The sequence below is a fragment of the Gossypium arboreum genome, chromosome 12 (genome assembly GCF_025698485.1).
Source record: "Gossypium arboreum isolate Shixiya-1 chromosome 12, ASM2569848v2, whole genome shotgun sequence".
Taxonomy (NCBI): domain Eukaryota; kingdom Viridiplantae; phylum Streptophyta; class Magnoliopsida; order Malvales; family Malvaceae; genus Gossypium; species Gossypium arboreum.
Window position 1 is genome coordinate 72135252 of NC_069081.1, and position 14159 is coordinate 72149410.

At 37.3% G+C, this 14159-nt stretch overlaps 1 non-coding gene across 1 annotated transcript; it reads right to left on the bottom strand.

The window, feature by feature from the left end:
* Window positions 1–3688: 3688 nt before the first annotated feature.
* On the bottom strand, window positions 3689–3795 carry LOC128285846 (small nucleolar RNA R71). Its single transcript, XR_008276394.1, has one exon. It is a non-coding gene; the product is annotated as a small nucleolar RNA R71 (small nucleolar RNA).
* Between the last annotated feature and the right edge of the window lie 10364 nt (window positions 3796–14159).

The window sequence follows — 14159 nt, forward strand, 5'->3', positions numbered from 1 at the left end:
AATACCCCTTTAGGGTAAAATGACGGTAATGCCCCTGTAGAGTAAAATGACCGTAATGCCCCTGTAGAGTAATATGACCGTAATACCCCTATAGAGTAAAATGACCATAATGCCCCTGTAGGGTAAAATGACTGTAATACCTCTGTATGGTAAAATGACGATTATGCCCTTATGTTCCGTATGACTGATGTGCTTATGATTTACATATATGATTGTACTGAGTATGACTTTGCATACACATAATATTTATGACACAACATACTGCATGGGGTTGGGATTTTGATATAGAGGAAGTTCTGTACTGGTGACTATGTCACATTCACTGTTACTAGTGGCTATGCCACAATTACAGATACTGGTGGCTTTGCCACATTTATTGTTTCTGGCAGCTATGCTGCATTATTATTACTGACAGCTTTGCTGTGATATTGGTGTGCTGGCTAGATGGGTCAATTTATATCCTCACATGGTGTGTTGGTTGGTACAGGTGGTGTGCTGGTTGGATTTAGGTGGGATGCATAATTGCATTACACTGTACTGTATTGTTACTGCATTGGGCTTAGGCCCACACTACTACTGAATAGGGCTTAGGCCCAGGCTATACTGATACTGAATAGGGCTTAAGCCCAGACTATGTTATTCATTGTTTGCTTGTTATTGGGATTACACACTGAGTTTTTTGTAAACTCACCCATGTTTTTAACTGTTCAGTTAATCCTTAAGTAGATCGGTGCTGCGAGGGACTCAGAGATGGCCACACTACTGCTTCTGTTTCTTCTATTAGCTATTAGATTTCGTTTTGGGTTTTAATTTATGTAATAAGGCCGGTTGTGAGTTTAAGTTTTAATTGGGATCTTGATTTCTTATATTAATCTGCCAGTCTAGGAAAACACGAGTTTTTAAAATAGTCACGGTTTTCTAAAGAACACAAGCTTTCAATAACAAAATTTTCAAAATACTTTCGCGGTTTAAATTTAAGTAATATACCAAAGGCAAACAAATTGGTAAATGTTTTGACGAGAACTTTTGTTAAATAATAATAAAATGATTTAGATTTAGTGACAATTTTTTACCAAAAAGATCAATTTTAGAAAAACACTTCGATGTAACACCCCAGATTCAGCCATAACGTTTAGGCCGGGTTTGGGGTGTTACATATTTTGAATGTACATGATTGGTAAGTTAAATTATTGTTATACAAACTTACTAAGCATTTGAAATGCTTACTCGATTTTTTTTTCTCTGTTTTATGGTACTTGGAAGCTTGTAAAGGTTGGAATTAGTAGGAGCATCATCACACTATCCTTCAACACGTTTTGGTATAAATAGAAAACTTATTTTGGTATAATGGCATGTATAGGCTAACTTAGCCAATATATGCATGTAAATGGTTTCTTGTAATCTAGCCATTGGAATGGCTAGTAATAGTATATTTAGTGAATATATACTTGAGGTTATAATATGGTTAATATATGTTTGCTTGGTGTGGTTAGATTGAATTATAGTAATCATATATGTCTTTAAAAAGGTAAGTTTGAATACATGTGATGATATATCAATTATAATGTTAATGTTGACTTGGGTTTAACATCTTAAATTGGTTGGTATACGTATGTAAGTATTAATGTAGGTGATAAACCGTAATTTATACATATTTTTATCCCATCCTTAGCACATTTATGGATGATTTTTCCTTAGATTTTGTGAATTCGATGCTCCTAATCCTTTAATTTCATGTTTATACTCAAGTGAGCATAGAAGAGTAAAAAGAGTGAGAAACGAGCCAAAAACGGAGAAAATGGGCCAACATGGGAAATGAACACGACCTGGACTTCTTCACACGGGTAAGCCACACGGCCGTGTCCATTTGGCAGGATCGAAGCACGACTTACACGAGTAGACCACACGCCCGTGCCTATTTAACACCTTGACCACGGTCTGAAGTAATCACACATGGGCGTGTCCTTGTTGAGCCCAAGTATAGTCCTATTTGGAAAAGGCCACTTTTGAGGGCTCTTAGGCATTCTTAAGCCTATTTAAACACCTAATGAGGTACTTAGGAGAGGACACGGAGTAGAAGACAAGGAATTACTCAAGGAAAGTCGATTAATCCATATCAGAAGCCGGATTCATTGTCAAGACTGAAGATCTCCCTTCAATTTTCTTCAGGAGTTTTGGGTTTTCTTTATGTTTTGTTATCTTCATTCTTTTGAGATGCTTTCTTTCATAATTATGAACTAAAACCCCTAAATACCTAAGGGGAATGAAACCTAAGACGGATCTTGTTATTATTATCTGAATTGTATGATAAATATTTGACTTGTTCTTAATTAGGTGTTCTTAATTCTTGTTTTAATATTCTAGGATATTGATTCAAATTTATGCACTTATTCAGAGGAGAAAAAGTCTCTGTCTAAGATTAAACCTGTCATAATTAAGTGGAGTTGATTGCACGCCTAGAGATAGGGTGACAAGATTTTTTCGGACTAGGGTGAAACCTAATAAGGGAGTCCATAGATCGAGTTAATGCAACACTAGGGTGTTAATTAGAAAGAGATTTCAATTAATCAACCTAGGGTTAGACGTTATTAGTCACGAGAGAGATAATAATATAACTTAGGGATTTCTACGGATCAAGTCAAATGAATAATTCATCTAATTCAGAGTCAAATAACAAGTGAAGCCTAGGTGGATTTTTCCTTGGGTATTGTCTTCATGAATCGAGTTTTCCCAAAAGCTTTTTCCCAATTTTCTCTCTGTGCACCCTTAGTTTAGTTAATTAGTTTAGATAAATAAATCCCTTAATTTTTAGGCTAGATAATAAAAAGAAAGTAATTACTAGTACTCTTTGTTCTTTTGGTTTCGACAATCTGGTCTTGCTAAAGCTATACTACTGTTCGACAGGTACACTTGCCTTCATCGTGATAATAGTTAGTTTCAAGAACGATTAATTATAAATTTTTTAAAACCTGTCACGAATATCACATATCAAGTTTTTGGCGCCGGTGCCGAGGAAGTAAGATATCAGGAATTCTCGATTTTTATTACTTTAGCCATTTTTCTTTATTTGTAATTTAAATTTTTATTTTCTTTTCTAATTTTTCTTTTATTCGATCCTGACAGGTTTTTATAGTGTATAACTAGAAGAAACCCGTCGGGACCATTACTGTTTGATAGTGAGATCGATCGCATAGTTCACAGAAACTGAAGAGAAATAAGGCGAAGCTTAAGATACACAGAGGAAGAGCAAGAGGACGATACTTCAACCAGAACCAAGGAGATGGCTAAAAATCAGGAAAATCCGCTACCTCCTGCGACTCTGCGTACTATGTATGATTATGCTAAACCTTCTTTAACAGGAACTTAATCAAGCATAGTTAGGCTTGCTGTCGCTGCAAATAATTTTGAACTGAAACCTATCAAAAATCAAATGATACAACTATTTGTTCAGTTTGATGGTTTGCAGAACGAGGATCCCAATGCTCACTTGGCAAATTTTCTGGAACTTTGTGACATATTTAAAATCAATGGTGTTTCTGATGATGCCATTCGTCTTTGATTATTTCCCTTTTCATTGAGGAACAAAGCTAAACAGTGGTTGAACTCGTTACCACGAGGGTCAATCACTACTTGGGAACAAATGACCAAAAAGCTTTTATTAAAATATTTTTTGCCATCTAAAACCGCTAAATTACGTAATGATATCTCTTCTTTTGTGTAGTTGGATTTAGAAACACTCTACGATGCATGGGAGAGATACAAGGACCTTTTGAGAAGATGCCCTTACCATGGGTTACCACTCTAGCTACAGGTTCAAACATTTCATAATGGCTTGAATCCTTCGACTAGACAGATGATTGACGCAGCTGCTGGTGGAACTATCAATAATAAGACACCTGAGGATGCTTATGAATTTATAGAAGAGATGCCACTGAATAATTATCAGTGGCAAGTCATGAGGACAAAGCCAACGAAAATAGCCGAAGTTTTTAACGTCGATTCGGTCACCATGCTCTCTTATCAGGTAGAAATTTTGAATAAAAAATTGATGATTTTCTTGGTTCTTCACATGTTCACCCAGTAATGCAGTGCGAAGGAAGTGGAGGTGGATCAAGCAATTCAGAATACCCACCCTATGGGCACAACTTGGAGAACGAGCAGTTAAATTACATGGGTAATAATCCTCGATCTCAAATTAATCCTTATAGTAACACTTACAATGTAGGTTGGAGGAACCACCCAAAGTTCTCATGGGGAGGCCAAGGGAATCAGAGACCACCACCTCCAGGCTTCCAACAACCACCCTACCAACAAGAGAAAAAGCCGAACCTTGAGGAGATGCTAATAAAATTCATCTCGGTGTGAGAAACTCGTTTTTAGAATACTGAGAGAGCACTTAAGAATCAACAAGCATCGATCCAAGGGCTCAAAACTCAGATAGGAAAACTCGCCAAATTAATATTTGAACGACCACAAGGTAGCCTGCCGAGTAACACTGAATCTACCCCAAGGTAACAACTCAACGCAATTACCATCCAATACAAGGAAGGGTTAGTTGAACATGAACCAGAACCAAGGCAAAGAATCGTGGTAAGTAAAAGAAAAGGTGAGGTAGACTATAGTGAACAAACACCGATAAGTAAAGAGTACAAACCTCGTGTGCCATACCCCAATGCGACAAGGAAAGACCGTACAGACAAACAATTCGGTAAATTCCTTAAATTATTAAAGAAATTACATATTAACTTACCGTTTATTGAAGCTCTTTCGCAGATGCCAAACGTAGTCAAATTCTTAAAGGAGCTTTTAAAAAATAAACGGAAGTTGGATGAGGCGTCGTATGTGGAGCTAAATGCGTTTTGCTTAGCCATACTACAAAATAAGCTAGCCAACAAATTAAAAGATCTAGGGAGTTTTACGATTCCCTATTTAATTAGTAGCTTAGATGTTAATACTGCTTTGGCTGATTTAGGGGCTAGCATCAATGTCATGCCTTACAAAATGTTTAAGGAACTAGGTCTTGGGAAACCCAAACAAACTAGGATGAGTATTCAATTAGCCAATAAAATAATCAGATTTCTTAGGGGTATTATTGAAGATGTACCCGTTAAAATTGACAAATTTATATTCTTAATTGATTTCGTTATTCTAGACATAGAGGAGGATAGTAACGTGCCTTTAATTTTAGGGAGGCCCTTTTTAGCAACTGCTAGAACGATAATTGATGTTGGTGCGGGTGAACTCACACTTCGTGTAGGTGATGAAACAATCACTCTTCAAGCTTGTAATTCGAGTAACACTTCAAAAATCGAGGGTGATTGCATAAATCATACTACTAGTACTAATCGTTTGGTGAAACCCTCTGTGCAGAAAAAAGAATCGAAGAGTGCACGTGAACCGTGTTAAAGCAACAACAAAGGACCTATCTATGAAGAACGAAGGCTACGAGTTGAGGAACTAGATGAATGGTGGACACATAAACCAAAACCACACATTGACGAGCTCAATATTCCACCAAATCAACTTAAGGTTGGAGACAAAGTACTACTGCATGCAATAGATCCTCGTATTGCCACTTCTAAATCTAATGGAAAAATTCCTCTCACAGTACTCAATATTTTTCCATATGGTATAGTCAAGGTAATTCATCCCAAATTTGGCATGTTCAAGGTAAATAGTACTCATCTTAAACCTTATATTGATAAAACTGATAGTAGGGATGAGAAGTGTAAACTCCTCAAACCACCATGACCACGCAACAAGAGAGGTAAGTCGAGCTTAGACTATAAATAAGCACTTCTCGGGAGGCAACCCGAGCACTAACAATATTGATTTTCTTTAAAATTTTAGTTTTTAACATCTAACCACTAACTGAGTCCTTGAAACACAGGTTTTCTAATCCACACGGCCAGGCACACGGGCGTACCTTAGGCCATGCTCACACCACGAAAGGAAACACAGCCGTGAGGTACGGCCATGTGGAAACAGGGCAAAATCTTTTCCCAACACGAGATGCGATAAGTTGCCACGGCCGTCCGACATGGCCGTGGGCGAGTCTGTCAAAACAGCATGGGCGTGCAACACGCTCGTGTCTATAAACCGTGGTTGAGACTGAGAAAACGCCCGTGCCCACCACCCGTGTTCGAGACTGATAAAACAACACGGGTGTGCATATTTAAACACGGGCGTGGGAGAAACAAACGAAGTAGGACACGACAGTGCAACACGGCCGTGTGCACCAACATGCCCAAAGAGCACGAGCGTGTGATGAATTTCAGATGTGCCTAAATTTAAAAATCGCGAAACACACGGGCTAAAATTAGGGCACACAGGCGTGCCCTATGGCCGTGTGCCCCAAAATCTATATAAACCCCTCACTGTTCTCATCCCTTCCCCAGAATCCCTAACCTTAGCTGTCGCAACTTCTTCACACGCCCTCCCTGCCACACCTGTGCACCGACTACAACACCACCCTCGACGACCCAAGCTTTTCCCTCTTGCACTTGTTTACTACTTTCTCTCTATTCTCTTCAAATATTTTACTTATTTCATGATTTTTTTTGTTTTATTTGATTATTTTGAGTAAATATTCATAGTTATAATAATACTTATGCTCTTTGTTAGAAATTTTCCAATTTAGTCAGTACATTATGCTACATTCATCATTTTTTATTATGTCTCCATGGATTTCATGCTTACCCACACCATATTTCATATTATCAAACCCATATGCATTCATTCACTAGATATTTTCGTTAACATTATTCTCATAGTCATATTCATAATAATGACCTGATATATCTACTTTGGTTGTTTTAGTATATTTTTCATCTAGTACGAGAGCCCCATGAAGTATTCTTATTCAGTTTTAAGCACACTTGCATTCTTTTCCACACTATTCTTGGGGAGTCTATAACTTCGACTTTGCATTGTAGGTATACAATGTCAACCTCACATGGTAAGAAGACCGCCGTCCCCGCTTCCAAGAAAAGGAAAAGAGCAGCGTCATCCTCGGGTCCTACCGCGGATAACGATATGGGGATACGAACCATATGCTGAATAGCTACCCGACCAACCTTGGTTGTAGTCATCCATAGCGTTTGCATAGCCACTATATTGACTGGGCCGCACTTGATCAAGTCCAACTAGCTGACGCGGTCAGAGCCCTTCTGTTGATTGATCCATGGGAGCTCTTCTTTAGGATCATCGAGTCGACGTACCTCGAGCTCACACTGGAACTCTGTTTGACTTTTCACTTCCAAACCGTTATGGCAGAGTTTGATGATCCTGGAACAGTCCAGTTCTGCCTTTGTTGTTTAGTGCGCAAATTGAGCGTACCGGAGTTCGGAATTGTACTAGGGCTGTATACGGAAGAGTTCATGGACAACAACAAACTCGACACCCTTCATCGTCACATCCACTATTCACCATCCAAATGCTGGAAGGACCTTGTCCCTGCCTCGGCCACCTACTACCCTGGCCGCTCCAAGGCATCGGCTCTCCCTCCATTCTTGAGGTACCTACACACCCTCTTGGCCCACACTTTGATAGGGAGACAAGAGAGCACTGGCATCGTCAACACTCACGATGCTTACTTTCTATGGAGTATGGCGAATGGGCATATCTTCGACCTCGCGTATTTCATTGCCCTCGCCATTCACTATCAAACAGAGTGGCATAGGAAGGGAGTCATCTCTATTGGCCCCTATGTGATTCGATTGGCTCGACACTTCAGGCTCTTCAACACAGCGGCACAATCATCCTCCCTCACTCTCATCGGCCAGATGTCCCCACAGGGCATCTCGAGTATGCTACATATGAGGATGATCAAAAAATGACATGGAACCTACCCTCCTCAGTACCGCCTCGTTCATTCCACCGATGAGGAGGACCCAGAGGACATTACTGATGATGTACCTCCATGTCATGAGGACCCACCATCTCAGCCACCACCCATCCATTGTCCAGTTCAAGCGGCGGCTTCATACTCTGACATCTCTAAGCGCCTTACTCGATTTAAGCATCAATGTTTTCAGCGCTTTGATCGCATTGATGCTACTCTTCATCATATTTGTTAGCACCTTCACATCTCATCGCCACCACCACCTCGCAAACCATCCGACGATGACGATTTTTAAAGACTTTTTATTTTTTTATTTTTATTTCCACTTTTATCTTTATTTATCTTCTTCAAGTACTTTTTATTTTATTTTCCTTTAATATCATTTCAATTTTAGGTTTTATAATTTTTATTGAATTATTTATCGTTTCGGCTATTTCATTACAAGTAATTATGCTTCCTTATACTTCCTAAAGAGTTCTTGATTTTTTCACAATTATAGAGAGCTCCAAAGCTCATCATCACTTAGGAACTAAAAATGTGACAGCCCTAAAGTGACTCTAGTCGGAAAGCAGTTTCGGGACCGCTAAACCGAATCACCAAATTATTTGAATATGATAATTGTCTAAAATATGTGAATATGAATGTGTGAAAGTTTTAAGCTTCGATTTAGTTAATTGCATGTGAATTTAGTTAATAGGACTTATGTGTGACACTTGTGAAATGTGATAGGTTAATCTATAAGGATCTATTAGTGCATGTAATTAAAAAGGGTGGACTTGCATGTCAATTTCCCCACTTAATTGGTAGTGGCCGACCATGACAATGAGGGTGGACAAAATGTGATGGGTAAAACATGTCATAAACATGTTATGTTAGTGTTTTATGGGAGGAATGATAAAATAAGGAGCATGGGTAATAAAATAATAGTGGTTAGTAGGAGGAGAAAGAAAAAGAAAAAAAATGAGCTAAGCTACTCCTCCATTGCCGTGACTTGAGGAAGGAAGAAGAAGAGGATTTTCTTGCTTCATGTTCGGTTGGTTGGTGTTTAGGAGGAGGTATGTTTGATGTTGTTCCATGAGATTCATGCATGTTTTTAGTTGTTAGCTTGAGTTCTACCTAGCCCATGGTTTAAATCTTTGCTATGTGATGGAGATGATATTCGGCCATGGGTGTTGTCTTCTTGGTTGGTGTTTGATGTTGTGGTGATGAAGCATGAAGATGAGTTAAGTTTCGGCTAAGGTGGATTTGTGTTGATGTCATTTGCATGCTAAATGTGAAGCTTTGTAATGATACATGTGATGGTGGATTGATGACTCTTGGATTTTCTTTTTAGCATTTTTGAGTTAGACATTAAGTTCTTTGTTTAACCCATGACCAAAATTGAAATGGTATGGTGTCTTGATACATTCGGCCATGGTAGGAAGTAGAAGAGAAATATGGTTGTTGATTCATGTTATTTGGATGAAAAATGGTAGTAAGGTGAAGTGCAAATGTTAGTATTTGATTACTAGTGTATATATGTGTATTAGCCGAGTTTTGAACTTGAAACAAAATGGTATGTAGTCAATACAAGTAACCATATTTGTAGGAAGTATTAAGCATATAATTGGCCTCAACATAGACATGCATATTCAGCCACATGAGATAGATTGGTGTTGCATGTATTCGGTTATAAGCGAGCATAATGATGAATCTATCTTGACTTAGATAATCGGCTCAAGGAGAATTTGTTAAAGTGCTTAGTTAATTGATATTAGGTTAATGATGTGTGTATTCGGTCATAAAGGTGCACATGAGGAAATGTTAGATTAATTGTATTAAATTGCTCAATGTGATTAAAAATGCGTATGACCATTTTGTATTTGAGCTAAAGGTGGCCATATGACCTATCAAACTCCTTGTCATATTCGCCATAAGCTAGCATAATGAGACTTTAATAAGTTAAATTTGTTTGAATTAGCTCAAGAGCTTAGAGGACCAAAGTTGGATAAGGAAAGGAAAAAGTGATCGAATAGCCGCTTGAAATCGTTCGACAACATCCGAGGTAAGTTTTTGAGTAATGGATCTTAGATTATGATTTGATTAGATCATGTTTTAAGTAAATCAAAATCATGCTCTTTGTATGTAACTATTGAGCCGAAAATGATAATGCTTGATAAGTGACTTGTGTTTGAATTCTAGTTATGAAAATGAAATATAGATGTGTCATGATTTATTGATATGTGCATGGATATTCGGATGATAACCGGGCTAAGTCCCGAAGGCATTTGTGCTAGTGACTAATCCCGGGCTAAGCCCGAAGGCATTTGTACGAGTTACTATATCCGGGCTAAGTCCCGAAGGCATTTGTGCGAGTTACTATAACCGGGCTAAGTCCCGAAGGCATTTGTGCGAGTTACTATAACCAGCTAAATTTCGAAGGTACTTGGTTTGGGAATGAGCGATCTTGCTGTAATAATTTCAATTAATACGCTCGTAAAATCCCAACGATAAGGTACGTTTCAGTATATGCATTGGAGTAGTTGATTCCTTTTAAATATTATTCGCTCGGACAATTAATGAGCTTAGGCCTTTGGTTAAGTTGATCCCTTATGTGTGAATATAAGGGTTGGAAATGTAAGTAGGACTGATTTTTGAGAATATGTGTATATGAAATTATCCATTTAGTTATATGAATGCTATACTTGATTGTGCCTAATTTCATTGCTCAAAACTTACTAAGCATTAAATGCTTACTCCGTTCTTTGAATCTCTGTTTTATAGATTTTGGTTAAATCACCTATCGGACTCGGGATTGTCAAGTCAAGTCATCCACACTATCAAAGCCCTTTTGGTACACTTTTGGTTGAACTCGAAAATGGCATGTATAGGACTACCCTTTTGTTGTTGGTCATGTACCCTTTGGTTTTGTATAAATTTGGAAAGCCATGCGAAAATGGCTTATATATACTTTGAGCATAGCATTATAATCGTTTTGTATGTTGTTCATTGAGAGGTATGGAAATGTTTGGTAACGATTAGCCATTGGAATGGTTAATCATGATCATTTTGGTGCTTTGTATGACAAATTCTAGTTGATTCATGGAAAACCATGAAATAGGTAAAGTTTACCTTAAAAGCAGATCTTGACAAAGAAGGTGGTGTGGATTTGAAAATCACTAAAAATAGTAGGAATGGAATTAAATAGTGAATAAATTATGTAATCGAAGCTTGATGAATCTATTTTCATATGAAAGTAACGAAACGATCATATGAGCCGTATTTTATGAGATGCTTAAGTTTTCGTGAAACAGGGCTAGAGCTATTTCTGGATCCCCTGTTCCGACTTTGGAAATTCACTATAAATTAACCAGAGATAATTAGAAGTCATGCCCTATATGTACAGATTCCTTTTTGAGTCTAGTTTCTTTATAAACAAACAGAATAAGTATTGAAGCCCTGTACAAGGAGATATCTAAGTCTGTTAGCACCTCGTGTTCAACTCCGGCAACGGTCTCAGGTACGGGGTGTTACAAAAAACTCCACTGGAAAAGGTTCTCCACGACTGCCATGTCCTGCTCGACCACGACCATAGCTACCAGCGCAGGACTTGTGGACTAACGAACCTTTACCACCACCAGAGTATCCTCCTCCAATCTCATCATTGCCTTGGCCGATTATTCTCCATAACTCCAATTCAAGGAACTTATTCGTCATTCAGGAAGTTTCACTTCTCTCCCTATCTTATGATTATATATCTATATTTTTCAGTATATCTATCTTGGTCTATTGAGGGCAATGTACATCTTAAGTGTGGGGGGGTCTTTTATATCATTATTAGAAAAATCCCTGAATTTTGTCCTATTCTCAAATAATCTTCTCATATCATTATTAGAATGAATTTTGATTAATTTATGATTGATATTGATATGTCTTGAATTAAAACATAGGCATTCATGCATTGATGGTTTAAACTTGAAGGAATTAGAGAATCAAGCATGAAGAGTTGATTTTTAAGAATTAAATTTTTTTTGTTGTTTCCTTAAGTAGGTATTATCTTGAGTTAAAATTCACAGGTTTAACATCAAAAAGCCATAATTTTTGTGAGATCTTGAGCCTTTAGAGCATATTTTATTTCTTTCATGCTCACTTTTATTATGAGTGTGTCAGTATTGATTTGTTATTCTAGAACTTGCCTGATTATGCATGTCAAGACCACATCTTTGATTTGATATGTCGAGATGATAAAGACATATAGGTTTGACCTACTCACGCCACAAAAGCCTACCTTCATAATTAACCCTTAGTGAACCCCTTTGAGCCTAACAAACCATCCATTGATTTACCCTCAATATTAACCTATAACCCATTATTGTTGAAATCCCCTAAATTAATTTGATCCCTATTTTTGTCAAGATTTGATTTGAATAAATTGCTTAGCTATTTTTTTCCTTGATACTTTGTCTGACTTGTTTTTTTTTAAAAAAATACAATACATACATATATATTAATAGTATTTCGTCGTTTTTGAGCTTAAAGTGTTAATTTCATATTTTGAGAAGAAGCTCACTTCTATTCAACTGATGACTAGTTATTTCTCTAGCTAGGTATTTTTTCAATTCAATCTCGATTCTAACCTTTTCTTTCAGCTTGTAACCACACCCCCTAACCAAAGCCACGGTACAACCCTCTAAAAACCTTTTGATTGACGTATCATCTCAATATATAGTGGTGGAGATTTGATTTTCATACAAACCTATGGTAATAACTTTCATATTGACTAATGAGTGCTTCATTTATTGTCCTTAAACACCTCGAGTTATTTGAGTGAATCTTTAGTGAGGATGTTAAACTTTGTGATATCTTGAATCAAGGGTAATCACTTAAATGAGGGGAGACACTTATGTTTTCGTGATAAAATGCTCAACTTGGAATGTTTGAAACTTTAATGTTCTTCTAGATGAATTCTCAATGTATGATTACTTATGGTTTATTTTGAGGTATTATCGATAGGGTTTATAAGTTGAGAAGAATTTATTTTGATTGTGAGTTGAGGATCTTGCTTGAGGACAAGCAAACGCTTAAGTGTGGGGGTATTTGATAAACCGTCATGTATACATATTTTTATCCCATGCTTAGCACATTTATAGATGGTTTCTCCTTAGATTTGGAGAATTTGATGCTCCTAATCCTTTAATTTCATGTTTTATACTTAGGTGAGCATAGGAGAGTAAAAAGAGCGAGAAACGAGCCAAAAATGAAGAAAACGGGCCAACATGGGAAATCAACACGGCTTGGACTTCCTCACACGGGTAAGTCACACGGCTGTGTCATTTGGTAGGATCGAAGCACGACTTACACGGGTAGACCACACGCCCGTGCCTATTTAACAGCCTTGACCACGGTTTGAAGCAATCGCACACGGGCTTGTTCCTGTCGATCCCAAATATAGTTCTATTCGGAAAAGGCCACTTTTGAGGGCTCTTAGGCATTCTTAAGCCTATTTAAACACTTGAGGAGGAACTTAGGAAAGGACATGGAGTAGGAGGCAAGGAATTGATCAAGGAAAGCCGATTAATCCATCTCAGAAGCCGGATTCATCGTCAAGACTAAAGATCTCCCTTCAATTTTCTTCAGGAGTTTTGGGTTTTCTTTATGTTTTGTTATCTTCATTCTTTTGAGATGTTTTCTTTCATAATTATGAACTAAAACCCCTAAATACCTATGGGGAATGAAACCTAAGACAGATCTTATTATTATTATCTGAATTATATGATAAATATTTGACTTGTTCTTAATTATGTGTTCTTAATTCTTGTTTTAATATTCTAGGATATTGATTCAAGTTTATGCACTTATTCAGAGGAGCAAAAGTCCCTGTCTAAGTGTAAATTTGTCATAATTAAGCAGAGTTGATTGCATGCCTAGAGATAGGGTGACAAGATTTTGCCAGATTAGGGTGAAACCTAATAAGGGAGTCCATAGATAGAGTTAATGCAACACTAGGGTGTTAATTAGAAAGAGATTTCAATTAATCAACCTAGGGTTAGACATTATTAGTCTCGAGAGAGATAATAATATAACTTAAGGATTTCTACGGATCAAGTCAAATGAATAAATCGTCTGATTCATAGTCAAATAACAAGTGAAGTCTAGGTGGATTTTTCCTTGGGTATTGTCTTCATCAATTGAGTTTTCCCAAAAGCTTTTTCCCAAATTTCTCTCTGTGCAACCTTACTTTAGTTAATTAGTTTAGATAAAAAAAACCCCTTAATTTTTAAGCTAGATAATAAAAAGAAAGTAATTGCTAGTACACTTGGTTCATTTGGGTTCGACA